Genomic DNA, 21684 nt, shown 5'->3' with positions numbered 1-21684 from the left:
TTTTGGAACTACATTTCCCATGATGCTCATGCACTCTGCAGTGTAGTCGAGCATCATGGGAAATGTAGTTCCAAAACATCTGGGGTGCCAAGGTTCGCCATCACTGTCGTAGTCTCTCTCACTAGACTTGCTGATTCATTGCTACTGAATCCCGTGAGCTCTTCTAATCTTCTTACTTTAGTATCTTCCTCAAGTGTCACCCCCACTTCCCTTCTGGGTCCCTGGCTTGACACTCCAGATACTCCTCAAGCGTCACCCCACTGGCTGGGCCCCTGGCTTGGCACCTGCTGAAGTTTCCCAATTCTTCACCGTCTCCGGTTGGTGGGAATACTGCTCCAGTACTTGCTTCAGCTACTCACTGTGGTGCCTGGTAACAAGGTGGTCGGTCCCTTAGTGGCGACAGCTTCCCCTCTACCTCCGACCACTGTCACTTCTGGTTGGAATGCAAGCCGCAATCCCAACCCTACGCTGCTCTCTTGCTTCTGGATAGGCCCTCATACAGCCTAGCAGCCAGATGTGCCCGGAATGGGCCCAAACTCCGGCCTAGCAGCCGGGCAGTACAACACATGTCCACCCAGACAGTCCTCCAGGTGGCACAGAACCCCGATCACCTGACCTCACCCAAATAAATAGGCTCTCCCAGCAGGCCAAGGGACCCAAGAAAATCCCTGCCCATTGGCTGAGATACCCTATCTATTTTCAATCTGTCCTTGCAATGCCCTTGTCTTATCTAATGTCACCAGATACCCGGAATTCTAGTGACAGAAGAGAGAAGTGCAGCAATTACAGAATTAGGGTGGAATCAATTGATCCTCTAACAATTGGTCAAGGCAACTATACCTGGCAGGTAAATTTAGGAGCAACCCTGCCTAAACTTCAGAGTGCTCTCTCTCTCTCTCTCTCTCTCTCTCTCTATATATATATATATATATATATATATATATATATATATACACACACACACACACATTATAAATACTTTTTTCCTTTTTTTATAAGTAATCACATAACTTCTGTTCTCAGCTGCATTAGGGGCTTAGAGAGGTTGGAGTGGCAAGGGGGCATGCCAGCAAGAGGCAGATAAAGAGCAATGCACTCATCTTCTCCGTAAAGATCTGTGCGGGGGGGGTTGTAAGCACAAGTTTTGGCCATTATAGGACAGGCAGTCTGTGCTCCCAGCACAGCAAGACAACTGACCATGCTGGGAAGGATGTGCTTCTATGCTTAGTGTAGTCAGTTTAAAATAGAATAGCAGGGGCACTGGCAGGATCACCAGAAATTTCACACAAAGGAAGAAATACAAAGAGAATAGGATACATTTGAAAACAAGTACATCAAGTACATGGTACAACAGACACATATCAGGAATATGAAATGTTGGGGCAGCATACACTTTAAGGAAATGTTACTTGTGACACTTCAATAAAGTTCTAACAAAAAAAAGTATAAAGTACGATGTGCCATTATCTACGCTTTGGCACTGAGTCATCCCAGCACACACCAGCAGCCATGCGATTAGTGCAATTGTGAACAATTTCTTGAACAATCTTTTCATAAACAATAATGGTCTTATCTACTAAACACACTACTTATACACACATATGTGATGATACTGGGTATTACAGAAATATACTTCAAGTTACTGGAAATTTGTATTGTGTATGATCAGTTATTCATATTAATATGGAAGGGTAAATGTCTTAAATAACCATATACTTGACAAAATATTTTGAAAGATTTGACTGGTGGCATTTCAATCATTTTTCATACAAATCATCTTTCAGAGACAAACAAAATACATGAAATCACTTGCTTCACCAGACCCCTTAGGTGGTGCTTTAATTAACAAATATTGTGTAATTGTTTCACTATAGATGATCAAGAAGGGAACAAACGACCGATATTCTTTATGATGGAGCATGACATTCGAAGTTACTCCTAGATGTAAAATGATCATCATCTGTCTTGGCTGATTATGGTTAGATTAGAAAAAGTGATCATATGGCTATGAGCAACCTCTAGCTACCAATCAATCTTTGACTAACTGCTCAAGGGGGAAGAAACTCACATCCAGTAATTACCTGAACAATGGCTATGGAATTAGTCTAGCACCAGAGCACAAACATGTACATTCACTCAACACAAGTGTGTGTTTATACCACAGTTATTTTAATCAGTATCGCATAACATAAAATCAGGAAAAATATGGAATGTGTTGCTATAGGAGTAAAACTCATTGAAATACGATGTATATATATATATATATATATATATATATATATATATATATATATATATATATAGTATCTCACAAAAGTAAGTACACCCCTCACATTTTTCTAAATATTTTATTATATCTTTTCATGTGACATCACTGAAGAAATTACACATTGCTACAATGTAAAGAAGTGAGTGTACAGCTTGTATAACTGTGTAAATTTGCTGTCCCCTTAAAATAACTCAACACACAGCCATTAATGTATAAACTGCTGGCAACAAAAGTTGGTACACCGCTAAGTGAAAATGTCCAAATTGGGCCCAAAGTGTCAATATTTTGTGTTGCCACCATTATTTTCCAGCACTGCTTTAACCCTCTTGGGCATGGAGTTCACCAGAGCTTCACAGGTTGCCACTGGAGTCCTCTTCCACTCCTCCATGATGACATCATGGAGCTGGTGGATGTTAGAGACCTTGCGCTCCTCCATCTTCCTGTTGGCACTCATGGTTCCCTCAATGAACTGTAGCTCCCCAGTGCCGGCAGCACTCATGCAGCCCCAGACCATGACACTTCCACCATCATGCTTGACTGTAGGCAAGACACACTTGTCTTTGTACTCCTCACCTGGTTGCCGCCAAACACGCTTGACACCATCTGAACCAAATACGTTTATTTTGGTCTCATCAGACCACAGGACATGAGTCCAGTAATCCATGTCCTTAGTCTGCTTGTCTTCAGAAAACTGTTTGCGGGCTTTCTTGTACATCATCTTAAGAAGAGGCTTCCTTCTGGGATGACAGTCATGCAGACCAATTTGATGCAGTGTGCGGCGTATGGTCTGAGCACTGACAGGCTGACCTCCCACCCCTTCAACCTCTGCAGCAATGCTGGCAGCACTCATATGTCTATTTCCCAAAGACAACCTCTGGATATGACACTGAGCACGTGCACTTAACTTCTTTGGTCGACCATGGCGAGGCCTGTTCTGAGTGGAACTTGTCCTGTTAAACCATGTATGGTCTTGGTTATTGTGCTGCAGCTCAGTTTCAGGGTCTTGGCAATATTTTTATAGCCTAGGCTATCTTTAGGTAGAGCAACAATTCTTTTTTTTCAGATCCTCAGAGAGTTCTTTGCCATGAGCTGCCATGTTGAACTTCCAGTGACCAGTATGAATGAGTGAGAACGATAACACCAAATTCAACACACCTGCTCCCCATACACACCTGAAGCCTTGTAACACTAACGAGTCACATGACACTGGGGAGGTGAAATGGCTAATTGGGCCCAATTTGGACATTTTCACTTAGGGGTGTATTCACTTTTGTTGCCAGTAGTTTAGACATTAATGGCTGTGTGTTGAGTTATTTTGAGGGGACAGCAAATTTACACTGTTATACAAGCTGAACACTCACTGCTTTACATTGTAGCAAAGTGTAATTTTTCAGTGTTGTCACATGAAAAGATATAATAAAATATTTACAAAAATGTAAGGGGTGTACTCACTTTTGTGAGATACTGTATATGTAATATAACCAATTTTGTATTTGGCAAAAGCCAAGGTTCATTTAGCACAGAGTAAGGTGCCAATGAGTATTTACATCCATGCTCACTAACAGGAATATTTGTCTATGCTATGAACACATCTACAAACTGTGCTTGGGAGAATGTAGGCATACTGATGAAGCCCTAATGCCTGGGACAATTAATGTGCACAATTCTGTGAGTGCCCCCTCCCACCTACCTGGGCCAATCAGAGCTGTGCATGAGAGTTTGTAGGACTCTAAATGGCATCCTCTCGCCTATTTACCATTATGTTCCTATGGAAGGCTACTCCAGCTTGAATGCAGTATCACTTTGATTAGGAAAGCAAACTTTTTTCAATCCATATAAATTTGCACATGTGAGCTCTCCTTTGATATGCTAATGAGCCCCTAGCACTACTTTTCACCCTACTCCCCTATAAAGTAAGGCCTACAAAGTGGCTCGCAATAATTAATGAATTTATTATAATCAAAGAACGTATGTCTTAATTGAAGGATGGGGAAGAACACTTCAGTTCTACTGGATAGACTACAAACTCTCCCTTCAATATAGACTCTGACTACCACCCACTTCCAACCACTTCATGGAATACTTCCACCACATAGAAGCATGCCCTTCTAGCCGCTTGGGGATGTTGGTGTACCTTGCTGTCCCATTCATCACTGGTTTATTTTCCCCAGATAAAGACCCCACCTCCCATTCCCTCCACCCTTTTTCTTTTCCCTTACTTTATTTTTTCTATACCCTGCTCCATTTCCCTCCTGTCCACCCCACCCCACCTTTCACCCTCCTAGTCAACGTCTGTCCCTGTTCTGGCCACCTTTTCTCTGGCTTATCTTCTACACTACACCATATCCACAACCTGCATATCCCCTACTGCAATCTAGTAACAGGATTCCCCTTTCCTCACCTTCTTGTCTCCTCTGTTCTACTTTTAGATGACATACATTATGTTATTTGTTATTTGTCATAGGTGTTATCTACTTGAAATGCTGTATAGGTTAGGATTCCTGTTGCAATGGGCTTGCAATCCTTTTCATGCTTTTGGTTAGACCCCTTTCACAGAGCTTGTTTTAGTGGCGCTTTATCGCTGTTTAAGCTGTGCTTTTTGGCCGCTAGGGGGGAGCTTTTAACCCCAAGGAAGGGGTTAAAAACGCCTGTCTTGCGGCGCTTCTGAATCGCTTTTCAGGCTGCCCATTCATTCCAATGGGCAGGGGCAGTTTGGGAGTGCTGTATACAGCGCTCTCAAACCACCCCAAAGATGCTGCTTGCAGGACTTTTTCTAACGCCCCACAAGCGCACCGCCCCAGTGTAAAAGCACTTGGGCTTTTACACTCGGACAGCATATTTTCAGGCATATTTCTAGTGCTAATATGCTTGAAAACTGCCTCAGTGTGAAAGGGGTACTGTTTTTATGATATATATTAATTTTCTTGTACTATTATCGTTTGTGATTCTTACAAATACAAGACCTGACCTTTAGGGCCAGATCCAATTTTGAGGTCTCCCAGAGTTGTCAGACATGTTCCTTAATCTGCTGGGTAGTAGTTAGACACACTTCCAGGGGGACATAACAATGACAAACTGATATTCAGAGACCCTAAAAAATAAAAAAAATGAAGGGTATGTGCCAATATTTCTTTTTATTTCGGTCTTTAATCCATTTTCAGTCCTTGTTCTTTAAAGAAAAAAAAAAATTGGTATACCAGTATTTTTTTCTGTTTGTTCATATCACCATAAGCAATATTTTTTCATTCTTTTTCTTCCATTCTAAGACACAAAATATTTATGTTGGTTTTTACATTGTTGCAGTGTAGTCAATGGGGAGCAGATGGAAAACGTAAGATCTGTCTTCATTCCGTTTCAATTAGCTTTACTAGTTTTGTGCTGTGAGCAGGAAAAAAAGCTACAAAAAAGGATGGAAAACTGAATGGAGACTGGAACTGCATTGTTTGGAGACTGGAATGGAGACTGGAACATGCAAAGACATGGATTAACGAGTTTGGGGTGAAGGCCTGCACTGTCCTGACTTCAACATGATAGAACACCTTGGGATGGATTAGAGCAGAGACTGCGAGCCAGGCCTTCTCGTCCAACATTAGTGTCTGACCTCAAAAATGCGCTTCTGGAAGAGTGGTCAAACATTACCATAGACACACTCCTAAACCTTGTGGACAGCCTTCCCAGAAGAGTTGAAGTTGTTATAACTGCAAATGGTGGGCCAACTCAATATTGAACCCTGTGGGCTAAGACTGGGATGCCATTAAAGTTCATGTGCGTGCAGAAGCGGCTCTAGGCTTTGTGAGGCCTTAGGCCAATCTTAGACATGAGGCCCCACTCATGCCCATAATGGGAAAAATAATTCAAGCAATAGAAATGAACTGTATAAATTGCATATATTAATAGCCTTAAATCCTATGAACTAGGATATATATATATATATATATATATATATTACACGCACACAAATATAGATAAAATTTGTGCAGCTGCTACTAGCAATGTATTTAGGTTATAACGAAAGTCAAAAACCATATTTCTCCATTTACATGAAGGTCAGGTTAATATATGGTCAGAGACTGCAGATAAGATATAAGAGATGGTCAGAGACTGCAGACTTGATACAAGAGATGGTCAGAAACTGTGCAGACATGATGCAAGAGATGGTCAGAGACTGCAGACATGATACAAGAGATGGTCAGAGACTGCAGACATGATACAAGAGCTGGTCAGAGACTGCAGACACGAAACAAGAGATGGTCAGAGACTGCAGACATGATACAAGAGATGGTCAGAGACTATGTAGACATGATATAAGAGGTGGACTTATGGTAATGACAAGCAAACTCTCACCTGGCTAACATGGTAACATCACATTGCTGCAGCAGTCCCAAACACTAGAGCCACAGACGATCCCCCCACAGACAGTGCAGACAGATGATCCCTCTATACCAGGGATATGCAATTAGCGGACCTCCAGCTGTTGCAAAACTACAAGTCCCATCATGCCTCTGCCTCTGGGTGTCATGCTTGTGGCTGTCAGAGTCTTGCTATGTCTCATGGGACTTGTAGTTCTGAAACAGCTGGAGTTCCGCTAATTGCATATCCCTGCTCTATACACGCCTCCGTCCCCTACTAGAAGAAGGAGAAGCAGAGACACATTTGCTTTGAGCGCCCTGCAGACTCTAGATTTCTCAGCATTTTCAACCTATAGCATGACATTTGCCCTCAACAAGGGCTCCTGTCTTCTTCAGAATGAAATCTGATTTCTTTAAAATTCGTTGTTTATAAAAAGACAGATGTTACATTCCCCAACAGAGTTTGCCCATTAACACCCAACCTCAGGAGCACCATTTAGAATGAATAGCACAGCATCGCACAGCACATAGAGCAGGTGCATTGCCATGCATTATTACAATGCATGTTAATGCGTAGAACGCATTGCCAAAATACAAAAATGTAAATGGGCCCTAATGCTACGTACACATGACCGGACTTTCCGGCAGAAAAGGTCAGACGGAACGAATCCATCGGACATTCCGATCGTGTGTGGGCTTCATCGGACCTTTTCTGTCAAAAAATCTGACGGGCCTTACAAATAGAACATGTTTCAAATGTTTCCGACGGACTCTATACCTATCGAAAAAAACGTTTGTTTGTATGCTAGTCCGACGGACCAAAAACAACGCGAGGGCAGCTATTGGCTACTGGCTATTGAACTTCCTTTTCTAGTCCGGTCATATGTCATCACGTTCGAAACGATCTGACCACTCACTGATTGGTTGCTATGGGTTACTACTTATTATTATCGCTCACTGATTGTTTGCTCACTGGGTGGCAGGGCAGTATTATGGTGTGTGATGCAACTGTTGGTTGGATGACAGGATGCAGTTTGGGGTGATGGTGGCAGCATTGGGAAGAGGATGAGATCTTATCTCCCCTATAATGATAGGGGGTAGGGTGATAGGATGCCAGAGCTGGGATACAGGAGGGATGAGGATGATAATGACAGGAGATAGGGTGGTAGGATGCCAGAGGTAGGGTACAGGGAGATGATGATGATGGGGTAGGATGCCAGAGGTGGGGTAGATAGGGATGGTGGGGATGTTGATGACAATGGATTCGGTGCTGGGCAGTTGGGTACAGGGGGGATGATGATGATGTGGGGTGGTAGGCAGCTGACAGTGGGGTACAGGGGGGATGAATATAAGAAAAACAAAGAAACACCGCACTATCCTAAAAAACCTTTCCAAAAAGCAGCAGTTCAACTGTGAAATATTCACAATAAACAAAAAACAACAAGGAAAAAACTGTGCTATACCGTAGATGTGAAAAATGCATAGAAATCAATCAATGCAGAAATAAATATATGGTGACATCAAATTGCATCAAAACATAAATGTGCAAAGTAATAGTAAAGTCCATGAACTTAGAAATCTAAAAAATCTTCTATTTAGATGGGAAGAGTCCCCCGATAGCTCTCCATGAAAGCCAATGTGAAAAGGTAAGAAATGAAAACACCCCTCACAGTGATCCTCCACCGACTAAAATATGCTCTTACCAGATCGTAAGCAAAGCAGGCATGTAGTGAACCCAGATCCGGGTGTGCAGCTAGCACTGAAGCGATCCTCTAAGCAGCGTATTGGATCATAAACAAATAACCACGTGGTGGACTGTATCCAGGTGTCCCACTGGCAGTAGGGCGTCCCTCTGTACAGCGTGGATTGGCCAATCCCGGTGGATTCCCCGCCGTGTCCGGACTCCTGGTGTTCGGCAGTGAGACGGTCAAAGGTACTTCTTCCCCATTGGACAGTTTCAGCAGATGGCGCCCTCTCTGGAGGACTCGCTCCCGCGAGATGTACAGTCCCCTCGGATAGGCAGAAAATATGCAGCGTGTAATCTGACTTGTCTGCACCCAGTTCCCCCAAGCAAGTACTCACACACATGAATATAAGGATGATGATAATGGGGGTAGGGTGGTGGATGCTAGAGGTAGGGTACATGGGGATACTGATGACAGGAGGCAGGGTGGTAGGATGTCAGAGGTACGGGGAGATGATTACAGGGGGTGAGGTGGTAGGATGCTGGCAGAGAGGTACGGGGGGGATGAAGATGATAGGGGGTGGGGTGGTAGGATACCAGGCACAGGGGATTATGATAAGGATGATAAGGATGGAGATGATGATGACAGCAGTAGGTTAGTAGGAAGATGACAGTGGGGTACAGGGGGGATAAAGATAAGGATGATAACAGGGGTAGGGTGGTGGATGCTAGAGGTGGGATACATGGGGATGATGGGGATGTTGACAGGAGGCAAGGTGTTAGGATGTCAGGGTTGGGTTACCGGGGATTATGATGACATAATGGTGGGGTTGTAGGAAGCTGGCAGTGGAGTACCAGGAGGGATTAGGATGAGGATGATGACAGGGGGTGGGGTGCTAGGATGCCAGAGGTGGGGTGGAGAGGGATGATGGGGATGCTGACGACAATGGGTGAAGTGGTAGGTTTCAGCAGTGGGTTACATTGGGGATGATGATGACGTGGGGTGGTAGGCAGCTGACAGTGGGGTACAGGGGGGAATTAAGATAAGGATTATGATAACAGGGGTAGGGGGGTGGATGCTAGAGGTGGGGTACATAGGGATGATGATGACAGGAAGCAGGGGGGTAGGATGTCAGAGGTGGGGTACGGGGGGGATGATGATGATAGAAGGCATGATGGTAGGATGTCAGAGGTGTGGTATGGGGGGGTGGTGATGACAGGAGGTAGGGTGGTAGGATGTCAGGGTTGGGGTACGGGGGGAGGATGATGACAGGGGGTGGAGTGGTAGGAAGCTGGTAGTGGAGTACCAGAAGGGATTAGGATGATGATGACAGGGGTTGGGGTGGTGGTATGTCAGAGGTGGGTTGGGGGGGTTATGATGACAGGAGGCAAGATGGTAGGATATCAGAGGTGGGGTACGGGGGGGTTGATGATAGGAGGCAGGGTGGTAGGATGTCAGAGATGGGGTATGGGGGGTTGATGATGATGACAGGAGGCAGGGTGGTAGGATGTCAGAGCTGGGGTACAGGGGGGAGATGATGACGACAGGAGGCAGGGTGGTAGGATGTCAGAGGTGGGGTGCGGGGGGGAGATGATGATGACAGGAGGCAGGGTGGTAGGATGTCAGAGGTGGGGTATGGGAGGGATGATGATGACAGAAGGCAAGGTGGTAGGATGTCAGAGGTAGGGTACGGGGGGATGATGATGACAGAACGCAGGGTGGTAGGATGTCAGAGCTGGGGTACAGGGGGGAGATGATGATGACAGGAGGCAGGGTGGTAGGATGTCAGAGGTGGGGTACGGGGGGGAGATGATGATGACAAGAGGCAGGGTGGTAGGATGTCAGAGGTGGGGTATGGGAGGGATGATGATGACAGAAGGCAAGGTGGTAGGATGTCAGAGGTGGGGTACGGGGGGATGATGATGACAGAACGCAGGGTGGTAGGATGTCAGAGCTGGGGTACAGGGGGAGATGATGATGACAGGAGGCAGGATGGTAGGATGTCAGAGGTGGGGTACAGGGGGGAGATTATGATGACAGGAGGCAGGGTGGTAGGATGTCAGAGGTGGGGTATGGGAGGGATGATGATGACAGAAGGCAAGGTGGTAGGATGTAAGAGGTGGGGTACGGGGGGATGATGATGACAGGAGGCAGGGTGGTAGGATGTCAGAGGTGGGGTATGGGAGGGATGATGATGACAGAAGGCAAGGTGGTAGGATGTCAGAGGTGGGGTACGGGGGGGATGATGCTGACAGGAGGAAGGGTGGTAGGATGTCAGTGGTGGGGTATGGGAGGGATGATGATGACAGGAGGCAAGGTGGTAGGCAGCTGGCAGTGGGGTACAGCGTAACAGCAGAGATGATGGTAGGGTGGTGGTTTGCCAGGAACAGGGGGATTAGGAGGAGGATGGAGATGATCACAGGGGTAAGTTGGTAGGAGGCTGACAGTGGGAAGTATTACAGGAGGTAGGATGACAGGAACAGGGGGATGATGAGAAGGATGATAGTGGCAGGGGGTCAGTAGGTGGCATATGCGGGATGGCAAGTATATCATCACTCAGGGCTGTGTGTGCGGTCACAGGCGGAAGGCAGCAGTAATTCTCAGGGCGCCCTCAGTCAGGAGGTGAGGTCACGGAATGTGTAAGTATCGGGCAGGACCGTACATGCTGTACCTTTAAGGATGTTGCAGACTGGCTCCTGAATGATCGCCAGGCTCCAGCTCTGGCAGGTCCTCCATTAAAGATCATGATTGTCCATCCTGCAGAGGAGATCAGGGAGCTGCTCAGCCGCTGCAAGCTCTGTACATGGCTGGAGATCCGCAGTGCAAGGCAGGAGGGGAGGAGCTAGGGGAGAGGAGTACATGGTGCCACCAACTGACCCTGCGACCTCTGGCAGTGCTGAAGTGGTCAGTGACCCTGGGAGGGGAAAACTAGTTGCAGCCCCGGACGCAAGACGGGGACACTGATGTGAGGACATTCCCTCCAACTCACCACACACGTTAGGCAAATTAGGCGGCTGCGAGGCCCCTGGGAGTGCGAGACTTTAGGCGGCCGCCTAATTTGCCTAATTAGAGAGCCACCTCTGTGTGCGTGTAAAGGCAGGTGTCCCAATACTTTTGACAATATAGTGTATATTTCAGTTTGCTCATCCGATTTTCTATCCAGTATCTTATATGATATTCATCATAATCAATCCTTATTGCAAAGCACCATTTTTTGCAGGTTTCGGAAATTAAAAAATTACAGCAAACATGCACTGTATCAATACAAAAAAAGTATACATAAAATTATAAACTTTTCAGTGTAATATAATAAAATGATGCAAAATTTAAATCTGGCCTACTTAACCCCTCTTCGTAGTAAAGCTTAGCACCACATATTATTAAAAATAGCTGAGTGTGTGCTTCTGAGTGGCAAAACCATTAATGTGAAGCTGTATTTTCCCTGGGCTAGAAAAAGAAACATGGTTGACAAAATGGTGAAAGATCAGCGAGCGCTGGGGAGATAGAGCCGCTAGTACAAAAAGTGGCCAACCTAATAAATAATAATAAAACTCAAACAAGTTCAGCACTAAAAACTCTTAGCAATCATTTAATATATCTTAAATGAACATAAAAAGTAAATGTTAATATAAATTAATACACACCATAACAGCGTTTATATAGTGTCCATAGAAGAACTCCCATACAAATCAAAAAGTCCACAAAGTACAAAAATTGTTATAGCAATTGAAGAAAAGTCCACAGGTAGTGACACTTCCCAGTGCGGAAATTAAAAAATATAAAGTGACTCCAGTGCATTTCCTTCACCAGTATGCACTCACCAGAACGCTATTGATAAAAAGCACTGGGCATCATTCCAATCAAGAAGAGTTTCCAGCAATCACTCGATCAATCCTCCAGATAAACATAGGGGAATCCTAATCAGAAAATGCTTTTGTTCTGCCACAGCTTTACCCTTCACTCTTACTTCTGTATGACCAAAAAGACCAATCCTGATCTCTACTTCTGGCTTCTGGGTGATGATCTTCTCCTGGACCCGACACAAGCGCAGTATTCCGTTGCTTGATACCACTACCACTAGAGCTTAGCAAATCTCTGTTACTTCTCAGTATGGAGAAATATGTTCCCCCTGCTTTCCACAGTACAGTGCTTGGTGCCAACCACTAGATTTAAGCTTTGTCCCATGGGAAACGTACACATTCCTGAGAAGATTTTGGCTTGCACAGGAATTCTGGGGGATTGTTGTGGGGTAGGGAGCAGGACAAAGGTATGTATAGGTTACTGTCAAGCAAACCTGTTACATATCCTCTTTAAGATGAATTGCCATTTCAACTGAGTGATCAGGAACAATGTGACACACGGTTATGCAGCCATTGCCAAACATGTACAGGTTCAGCCAAGATTTATTTAAATCTCTAACCGTTTTTCATAAACTGCATGGAAGCTACATGCTCAGTGTTTTGTTAAAGAGGCACTCCTTTTAATAAAGTTGTCTAAAGATGGCAAACATAGAGCAGAGAAACAGTCATCAGCATTGTCTGTAGACTCCCTGCATCTGATCATCATCTCTTTACTAACCATATCATGTCTATCATGTTCTAAGCTGTGTATCTGTACTTAGGAAGCCATCTTGGTAGAGGAGCACAGCTTTGCTTCCTCATGTCAGAACTGCTCTTCGATGACTGGTTGAGCAATGATCAAGAAGCAGTAGGAGAGAAGCAGAAAGCATAGCTCCACAGATTAAATAAACCACTGCAGGCCTTCAGTTACAGCCTCCTCTCCAGCAACTCCTCAGGAAAACAATGAGCAACACAGCAGTGACATCACCAAATCTCACTCCAAATCTCGCACAACGACTAGTATGTTCACGGTCTACAATGCCTGAGATGATTCCACACTGCGGATATACAACTATGAAACATTAGGCAGACATAGTGCACTGATACTTGTAATTCCAGACAAAAAGTATATAAGGTACGCTCAATTAACATTTCTAGAAGTTTCCTATAGAAAAAAGTTTAGTTTTCGATTTTAGATACACTTGGAACGCTTAAAGCAGAGTTCCAGTCATAATTTTGTTTTTACATTATTCTGCTGCATTAAATCTAAATAATAACCTGTGGAATTTTTTTTTTTTTTTTACTCACCTTTTCTTGTCTGTTGCTAGGGGGTCCCTCGTAATCTACCTCTTCCTGGCGCCTGACGTCATTTCCCTTTACGCCCGTGCTCGCTAGTGCTCCTGGGAGATGTCTGTCATCATTTCCCAGGAGTCACTGGGCAGCGCCGAGGGAATGTTATCGCGTTACGTTGTCAAAACAACGGAACGGGACCTTCCTCCGTCGCCGCCCGTTGCTATGGCAACGTTACAAACAATCGGCGCTACGTTCGCCGCTAAATCACACATGCGCGAGATCGAGAGGTGCATGCTGGTTACCCAGCATGCACCTCTCCATGCACATTCCAGGAAATCGCGATTGGGCTTCATATGCCCACATCAACGATGGAAACGGCCGAATAAGGAGGATAAAAATTTTACAGTAAGGAATTTATTTATTTAAATACATAATCTAGATCATTGTATACTTTTATTTAAATTATGTTAAGACTAAAAATAGTACACAATTTTTTTTTTTTTCGCTGGAACTCCGCTTTAAGATAATTATTCTCCATGTAGATAGAGGTAAATTAGCGCCAAATTTGAAAGCTGATTTCCGGAATCTGGGAATGCCAGACCCCCCTTCCCTACTACCCTTTAATTCCTTTGAAAAAAAATAAGTAAAAGCTAGGAAAAAGTGTCCTCCTACAGATTCATGCAGAAAGTATGCTGTGGATACTTGCGGCTGGAACCCCAGGTGTTTCGATCAGAAGTCAGTGTTCAGCGTGTACAACTGAATGACAAGCTGACAGGAGCCGTAGCTCTCCAATGCTTTAAGCATCTATATGTATGTATCTGCACCTCCAAGGGTTACCTGTGGTTAGGTACAGATGTCTATTCCTAGATGCAGATTGATTGCACATGGCTGATTAGGATGGTTGATTCAGGAATTTTAAATGCAAATGATTGGGAGGAAATGTGGTGGCACAAATATTTTCCCTTAGATGGGCTTTAACATTAATCCAAATACTGATATTCTTAGTGAAACACCTATGTTGTTTAACTAGTGAACACTTGTTAGAAACAGATTTCTTTAAATGTTTCCATTTGTTTTAAACTTTTCCTTAAAAATGCTGGTTTTCTAAGCAACATAATGACTATTGCATTGATGTTTTCCATTGACGATATTGTACATTTGTTTGAAAATTTGACTCTGATGATCAGGGCAGGTTGAGAGTCTGCTGGTTTTCCATGGAATGTGTCCTCTTGCTACAGATTATCAGGACAGATGCAAAGCATGCTACCATTACATCTCCTGTATCCAAATTATCTGGATGCACTTTGTCAGACTCACGCTATTCTAGCATTCCTTTATTGTAGTGGATGGACTTTTACAACTTAAAAGGTGGACCTGTAGCACACATCTCTAAACCATAACAGGTTTGCAAACACAGTAACAAGACTAGTTTGCATTTGGTTTTTGAATATTATCAGGGGATAAGCCAAAGTACTGTATGTTAGCCCTATCCAATCTCTTATTTCTGTAAAAGTCTCCCTATTCTGCTTGATGCCATTCTCATACTCTGTAAGTGCTAATGATACCACAAACAGTCATAGAAGCACTGAGCCACAATGTGTTCACTAGTAAAGATACTATACTTGGTAAAACTATTAATGGCTCCATTTGTAGAATTTTTTTTTTTTATTTATTTTTTTTTTATTATTCAATGTGTTATCCATTTAGCTAGTCATGCAGTGAGGCAAATGATTAGACCAATGCTGGCTATAATACAGTCACATAGGGGACACAGGTGTATGTTACTCAGTTCGACCAGCATGCCTGGAAATCACTTTCATTGGAAGATATTTTTCTTTTTCACTAGGTAGGAGCACAACACAGTGAAAACACAAGTAGTTTTTACTGTTGCAAGATCAAATATTAACAGCTGGCCTAACCACGTGTAGTCTTTTGAGAATATTGTACATAGTCTGGTAGTTTTACTTTCATTCTAAGTTTGAGGTTCAGTTTTGAATTATGCATGACTTGTGTTTGTATTTCAATAAGCAACATTGCACTGTTGCGTTGGTGTGTACCACAGCTTTGACTTAAATAAAAGTCAGTATTTGCATATTGCAGGTGTATCAGGTTGGGTTGGTTTAAAATTTTATTATGGCAGAGTAATTTTAAGTTTTTACTAGCCAAAGTTTATGCATATTCAGTGCCATATTTCATGTTGTTTCTTTCCATTTTGGTAACATATCTAAAGGATAAAATCTTTGAAGGTGAAGTCCATGCAGAAAGCATAGAGAGATGAACCAGCATTTGCTACCTGCCTTTATACAACTGTTTTTAACTCTGCCATACCCAAAAGGATATACTATACTATACCCATACTTGTATGTAAAGTGATAGATGTATTTTATGCCTATTAATTTAACAACATTGATCTTCTGATTGTGTCTCATCCAATTCCCTAGACATCATACATTTTGTGACAAGACATCTTCTTAGATCTGCTGGTTTTAATGACTTACATTTTCATACTCTCCCTAGTTTCTACTATTTGATGAGTGGAATATGGATTTGCCTAAATAAATAAAACAGTTTAGTATGACTCAGTCACAAATAATTGTGTCAGCTCTGCCATTAGTAAAAACAGCGACTAATATCTAAAACTCCTCTCAATTCCGAAGGATATCATAATTGTAAATGCTAGCCCTGGTTTCATGGGCCAAATATACCCTACTTTCTGCATGTGCATTTTTAACATCTATAATTTTTTTTTATTTTTTAGATCTATTAAAAAGCACATTTTGAAGAAAATGTTCATATTTTAATAAACATATACAGCCAGTGATGACATGTTTTGTGATCCTCTTACTATTGCATGCAACAAGCCCACATGCATCGGCTCAGCTGCTAAGTGTCTTTAAGAATTATTTCCACACATATTGGCAAATATAACAATATCTTGGTTAAAGTCTCCTTTGCGTTCAGTTTTAAGAAATATTAGAAATGTGGTTGAACGAAAAAATAAATAAAGTATTTGTTATAAATTCTGCTAAATAAATCATGTACATTTTGTCCATCTCTTTTCACTATCTGTATGAGGGTAGAATTAGCTTTTCCCTGATACTTGTGCGTTAGTAAATTTACGTAATATAAAGTGAAGATTATCACCTAGGTCATTGTAGGTAAAGGATGTATAGTTATTGAGAAAATGGGTTTTTACTGAGAACACAAGTGATGCCACAAGACAGGACAAGACAACTGTTTAACATATTGCATGATGACAAGTGACAACTAAATCAGTACACTTTGTCAGGAGTAATAAGACTGGTTACAAGGTGATGAGATTTACAATAATTAATAGTACACTACACATAATCAGCCTAAACCGCAATGCCTTTTGGAGTACAAACAGACCAACTCTGTAGGCTGATGTACAAAAAGCTTTAAGTGAAATCCTCTTAAGACAGCAGCATTTGTGTTGAATATTTGGAGAATGCAAAGATGTTTTTCAGTCCTTTCATGTTGTAAATTATTACGTGCACACAGAAACCTGATATATATAGCTAGGACATGGTTTGTATTAAACATACACACATTCTTAAGCAGAACTTATTGTTTGCAGAGCTGCTAGGATAGTCCTAGTGTGAAAGCACAAGATTAAAAGGGAACAGTGTGCTTTTTTTTTTTTGCCTCTCTTCTAGTTTTCCTTACCTTTAGGCTGGACCCTCCAGACTGCTATTGAATATCGGGGTCTCCTGTACTTATATCAGATCCAACATTGTAAGCACCAAGCCATAAAGATGGAGTGACTTTGGATAGGTCTGTATCTTCCATTGGGACAGTCAAGTGAGCAATTGCAAAGGTTGCTTAGGCACCTCTACAGAGGTTATAAAATCTTGAAGGAGAAACCTCTCATCATGACAGCCACTTACTGCCCATCATCTCCAACGTTGCCTTTGATGCAAGACTCTATAAAAGCCGAATAATCTCAAGGATATTTTTTTTTTTTTAAATCCGATCAGCAATTCTGTTTCGTGGTATATATTAAATCCTTGTTTAGTCTTCTTGTAACTCCTAGTAAATCCAGTGAATATTTTCTCTCCGGTCTGCTGTTTCCATCCAAGAGCTGTCAGAAGTTATCGCAGCTTCATTATATAAGTGCAGCTGATTAGCATACGTGTCTCTGGAGGCATGTCATGTGTCTAACACATTAAGCAACACTCACTTCTCCCTCTTAAGCTGATCTATCCTTCACATGAAATTGAAGCTCTGCAGAAATGCCCCAAATATTAAGTTCAGCCATCAATAGAAAAGATCCTGTAATAAGCTCATTATAAATCCCTCTTAATTTCTTCTTCTGGGTAATTTGGTTTTATTGGCATGCCAAAGACATTAGGAATATTCTTCCTTATGATTGTCAGCCTCCCTTGCTGTAGGATTAATTATTTTTAGCAGTAGTCTAATGTTTAATCTTCCTCCTTCTCTCAGCCACCCAGAACCTTGCTGGAAGGAGAAAAAGAGTTTCTTTTGAAGGGAGGACTGGAGGTGGGAGGGTGAGTGTGTGTGTGTATAGTAAGTGTGTATCTGTGTGTGTAAGGTTCCTTCCTGACTTTTTTCCCGCAACTTTAATCTTTCTCACTAACTCCTCCTGCTGGCCAATATCATGTTACAGAAAATATGACATTTTAACCCCTGAGCCACTTATGTGTCCTGCAACTCACTGTGCTTGAAATTCAGTTTCCAATAACTATGGTGCTTCTTTTAAATGCATCCTAAACATCAAAGAGCAATAGCGACATTGACATGCTTAATGGATTGCAGAATTGCCTAATTATGTCTGATGTGCATCAGCGACATAATTGACTATTAGAGGAATATATGCTTTAAGGTATTGCTTATCGATGCTTAAGAAAAATTAGCTTATTCACTCTAATGCTACACTGAAAAATCCAATATGCACAGAATAAAACCAGATCGATTTTACATGAAAGCAATTGACCTAGTGATGGAGAGAGAATCATTTGAAATTAGTCTTTTCTATTGTAGGAACATTTTTGTATATATATATATATATATATATATATATATATATATATATTATATTCTACACAAATATATATATATATTTTTTTTTTCTTTGAACTTGATTATCTTTTGCAAGGGAACATTTTTGTCTAAAGTAATATATAGTATATATAATATATAATTTATTTATTTACTTATTTTTTTTCTTTGCAGTTGATTGAGTATCTTTTGCATGTGAATGTTCATTTAGCGTGGCTTTGCAAAGAATAACCAATCATGTGCAAGGGAAATTAAAAAAAAAAAAAAAACTATATTTTTCCTTGCACATGTGATGGAAGCCAGCAGAGCTTAATTTCATTCACCAAGCTAAAGGAAAATTCTCTTGCAAAATGGACAGCCTATTCCTCTTTAGTAAATATATCCCCAACTGTTCCGTAAACGGTGTAATGCACACATAAAACCATCTTACCTCTTAGGGCTCATTCACACTATGTGTGATGACCTCTTCGCTCCTCCCAAGACCTCCTGCTCTCAAACTCCCTTGTCACCTCATCCATAGGTGTGCCCAGCCTATTGCATTAGGGTGTGCACCCCAAAGCTCAAACACACACTAACAATCACTCACAATGTTCATTCAGAAAGTGAAGGGGCCGGGGTTTCATATTTACTGGCCCCTTCCCCCCTCATCCTAAAACATCCCCTTAGCAACAGACAGTGGGAGAGGAGAGAAGGGGAGCTGGCAGCACTGTGGGGGGAAGGTGGGGGGCAGGGCAGTAGGGGGAATTCTGTGCTGCACGGGGTGATTAGGGTGTGCCTGGGCACACCTGGCACACCCTGTGCGCACACCTATGACCTCATCTCATGCTCTCCTTCAGGACTTCTCCAGAGCCTCTCCCATCCTCTGGAATGCTCTACCCCAATCCGTCTGATTTTCTCCTACTTTATCCATTTTCAGACGATCCCTGAAAACTCATCTCTTCAGAGAAGCCTATCTGGCCCCCACCTAACAACTGTACATTTATCTTCTCAATCAGCACATCACCCACAGTTATTACCTCTTGTATCTCTTGACCTTCCCTCTTAGATTGTAAGCTCTAAGGAGCAGGGCCCTCTGATTCCTGCTGTATTAAAGTGTATTGTATTTGTACTGTCTACCCTCGAGTTGTAAAGCGCTACGTAAACTGTTGGCGCTATATAAATCCTGTATAATAATAATAATAATGACCTGTAGTTTTTCAGCACTGGATAAATGCAGGTTACAGCTAGAACACATAGAAAACAGTTGTATATGGAATAAAGTACAAGGGTATTATTGAAACATTAGACTTATATTTTGTATTTGGCACCTTCAAAGTCCCATTTAGATGGATCATTGATGGTTAGGGATGTGGTTTCATGGTTACCCTTCATACCTCAACCAATACATATTCACACCAAAATGCTGATGCAATGTACGGTGAGTTGTAGTGTGCAAAAATACAGCAAGTGTGCATTATTCTGCATTGCACAGGATGACACTGAATGCCACGGTGTGTTGCGTTGCTGAGTGGTGGCATGAATGAAGTTCACTAGGTGACACTTCAAATAAATTTGAAAAAGAACAAACAAACAGTGTGACGAGGTGCTCAGCTCTCTGCCAGAGCTGCAGTAGCCACCACAGTAAAATGCTGCATTTTACAGTGCAGACTAGTGTCAACCTAGCCTTATACTCTGGTAGGATAACAATTTCAGTCTACTTTCGAAAATATTACAATACATTTTAGGCAAACTTTATTGAGAGGCCACTGCATGGACACTGTATGAGAGCTTATTTTAAAGGGTACCAGTACTTGTAACACACAGTAGGGTAAATTGACTACGTTTTTTTTTTATTGTGTTTATAATTTTAGAACAAACATTTTTCTCATCAAAATGTTCTAGTTTACATACCAAAAAGCTGTACAAGTGTGGAATTATATATATATGTTTTATATGAAATAGACACGTAATCACTGTAAGCCTTTATTGCTCATAAATTGTTATTTTGTTTCATTATTGTAATTTTAGCACCACCTGGAAAAGCACCTTTTTTCTGCTCTCCTCAGTAGACACCTAATAAAACCTCACAGTTAACACCAACCAGAAGGTGTATTCTGGGAATGAAAGCTAGTGTGATAATCTTTGCCAATTGATCTATACATACAAATTAGTGAAAAATCAATTAGAATACATACTTATATTAAAGTAGATCCATGCATTAAAATCTTTAGTGAAATGATAACATTATTTTCAGACATAAAAAGCAAATGTTATTGTTATCATTGTTAATCTAGTTATAAATTATTTCACACAATTTTTAACGAAATTCAATTGAAAAATATGTAAATCCCTGGTGAAGATTGTGTGGAAATATTGTTTTAAAGAACGTTTGATGTTTTTATATGCATTATTTTTCAATGCAATTCTTTTAGCATAATCAGGGACACCAAGTCAATACTTGTGCTTAAAGAGATGTTGTAACAGGCATGGACCAATGCAAATACCATGCACACATTGATTTGTTTATAATTAGAATGTCATTAGTCCGAACTATACAGTTTTGTAAGCAGAAAGACTGCAGACCAAGCCTGAGAACAAGGAAGGGATCTGCTCTACATACATATGTCTTCAGTGCCACGAGCCATTTTATACAGCACTGCGCTCATGTCATTACTGAAGAAACAGAACACAAAGTGCTGCAAGAAGCCAACCCCATCAAAAGTTTAGCATAACCTGACCATCCAAAATGTAAAACAATTTTTTTTAGGCAGAGAGCACATATAGTGGTTGTGGCTTCTTTATTCTCAGTATTAATACCACTGACTGCTTTCTTCAGACTTTTTGTAAAAATACCTAGATGAAATGCTGACGTACCAAACAAGTATAATGTTTTACCATCTAAACTGAATTTGTTTCTAATGCATAAACTATATTTATCTTTTGGATACCTTAAAAAAAACATGCTAACTAAAAAGACTAAAAATACCTTACAATTTTTATTGATAACTATAATCCTAAAAATCCAAAAATGTAGGGCTCATTTACACTTCCACATTGTGCACTCCAATGCACTACGTCAGAGCGCCTGGGATGCAGTGTGCCACAACTGCATGGTAGGACCTTGTGCTCTTATGATTTTTAAAGTGCATCTATGATCAAATTTAAAATCATATAATATTTTATACCTTGTATTTTAATTATTTCTAGCCTACTCCTATTAATCTGAATAA

At 41.7% G+C, this 21684-nt stretch overlaps 1 protein-coding gene across 1 annotated transcript in view; it reads right to left on the bottom strand.

Moving 5' to 3' along the window:
* The window catches only part of NRTN (neurturin), a 253877-nt gene extending 235211 nt beyond the window's left edge, over window positions 1–18666 (bottom strand). Inside the window, exon 1 of the mRNA XM_073598914.1 lies at window positions 17123–18666. The gene's annotated coding sequence lies outside the window, so the exon portion shown is untranslated. The remainder of the gene's footprint in view (window positions 1–17122) is intronic.
* Between the last annotated feature and the right edge of the window lie 3018 nt (window positions 18667–21684).

Source organism: Aquarana catesbeiana, linkage group LG01 (assembly GCF_042186555.1).
Source record: "Aquarana catesbeiana isolate 2022-GZ linkage group LG01, ASM4218655v1, whole genome shotgun sequence".
In the NCBI taxonomy this organism is placed as follows: Eukaryota; Metazoa; Chordata; class Amphibia; order Anura; family Ranidae; genus Aquarana; species Aquarana catesbeiana.
This window is presented reverse-complemented; position numbering and strand designations above follow the sequence as displayed.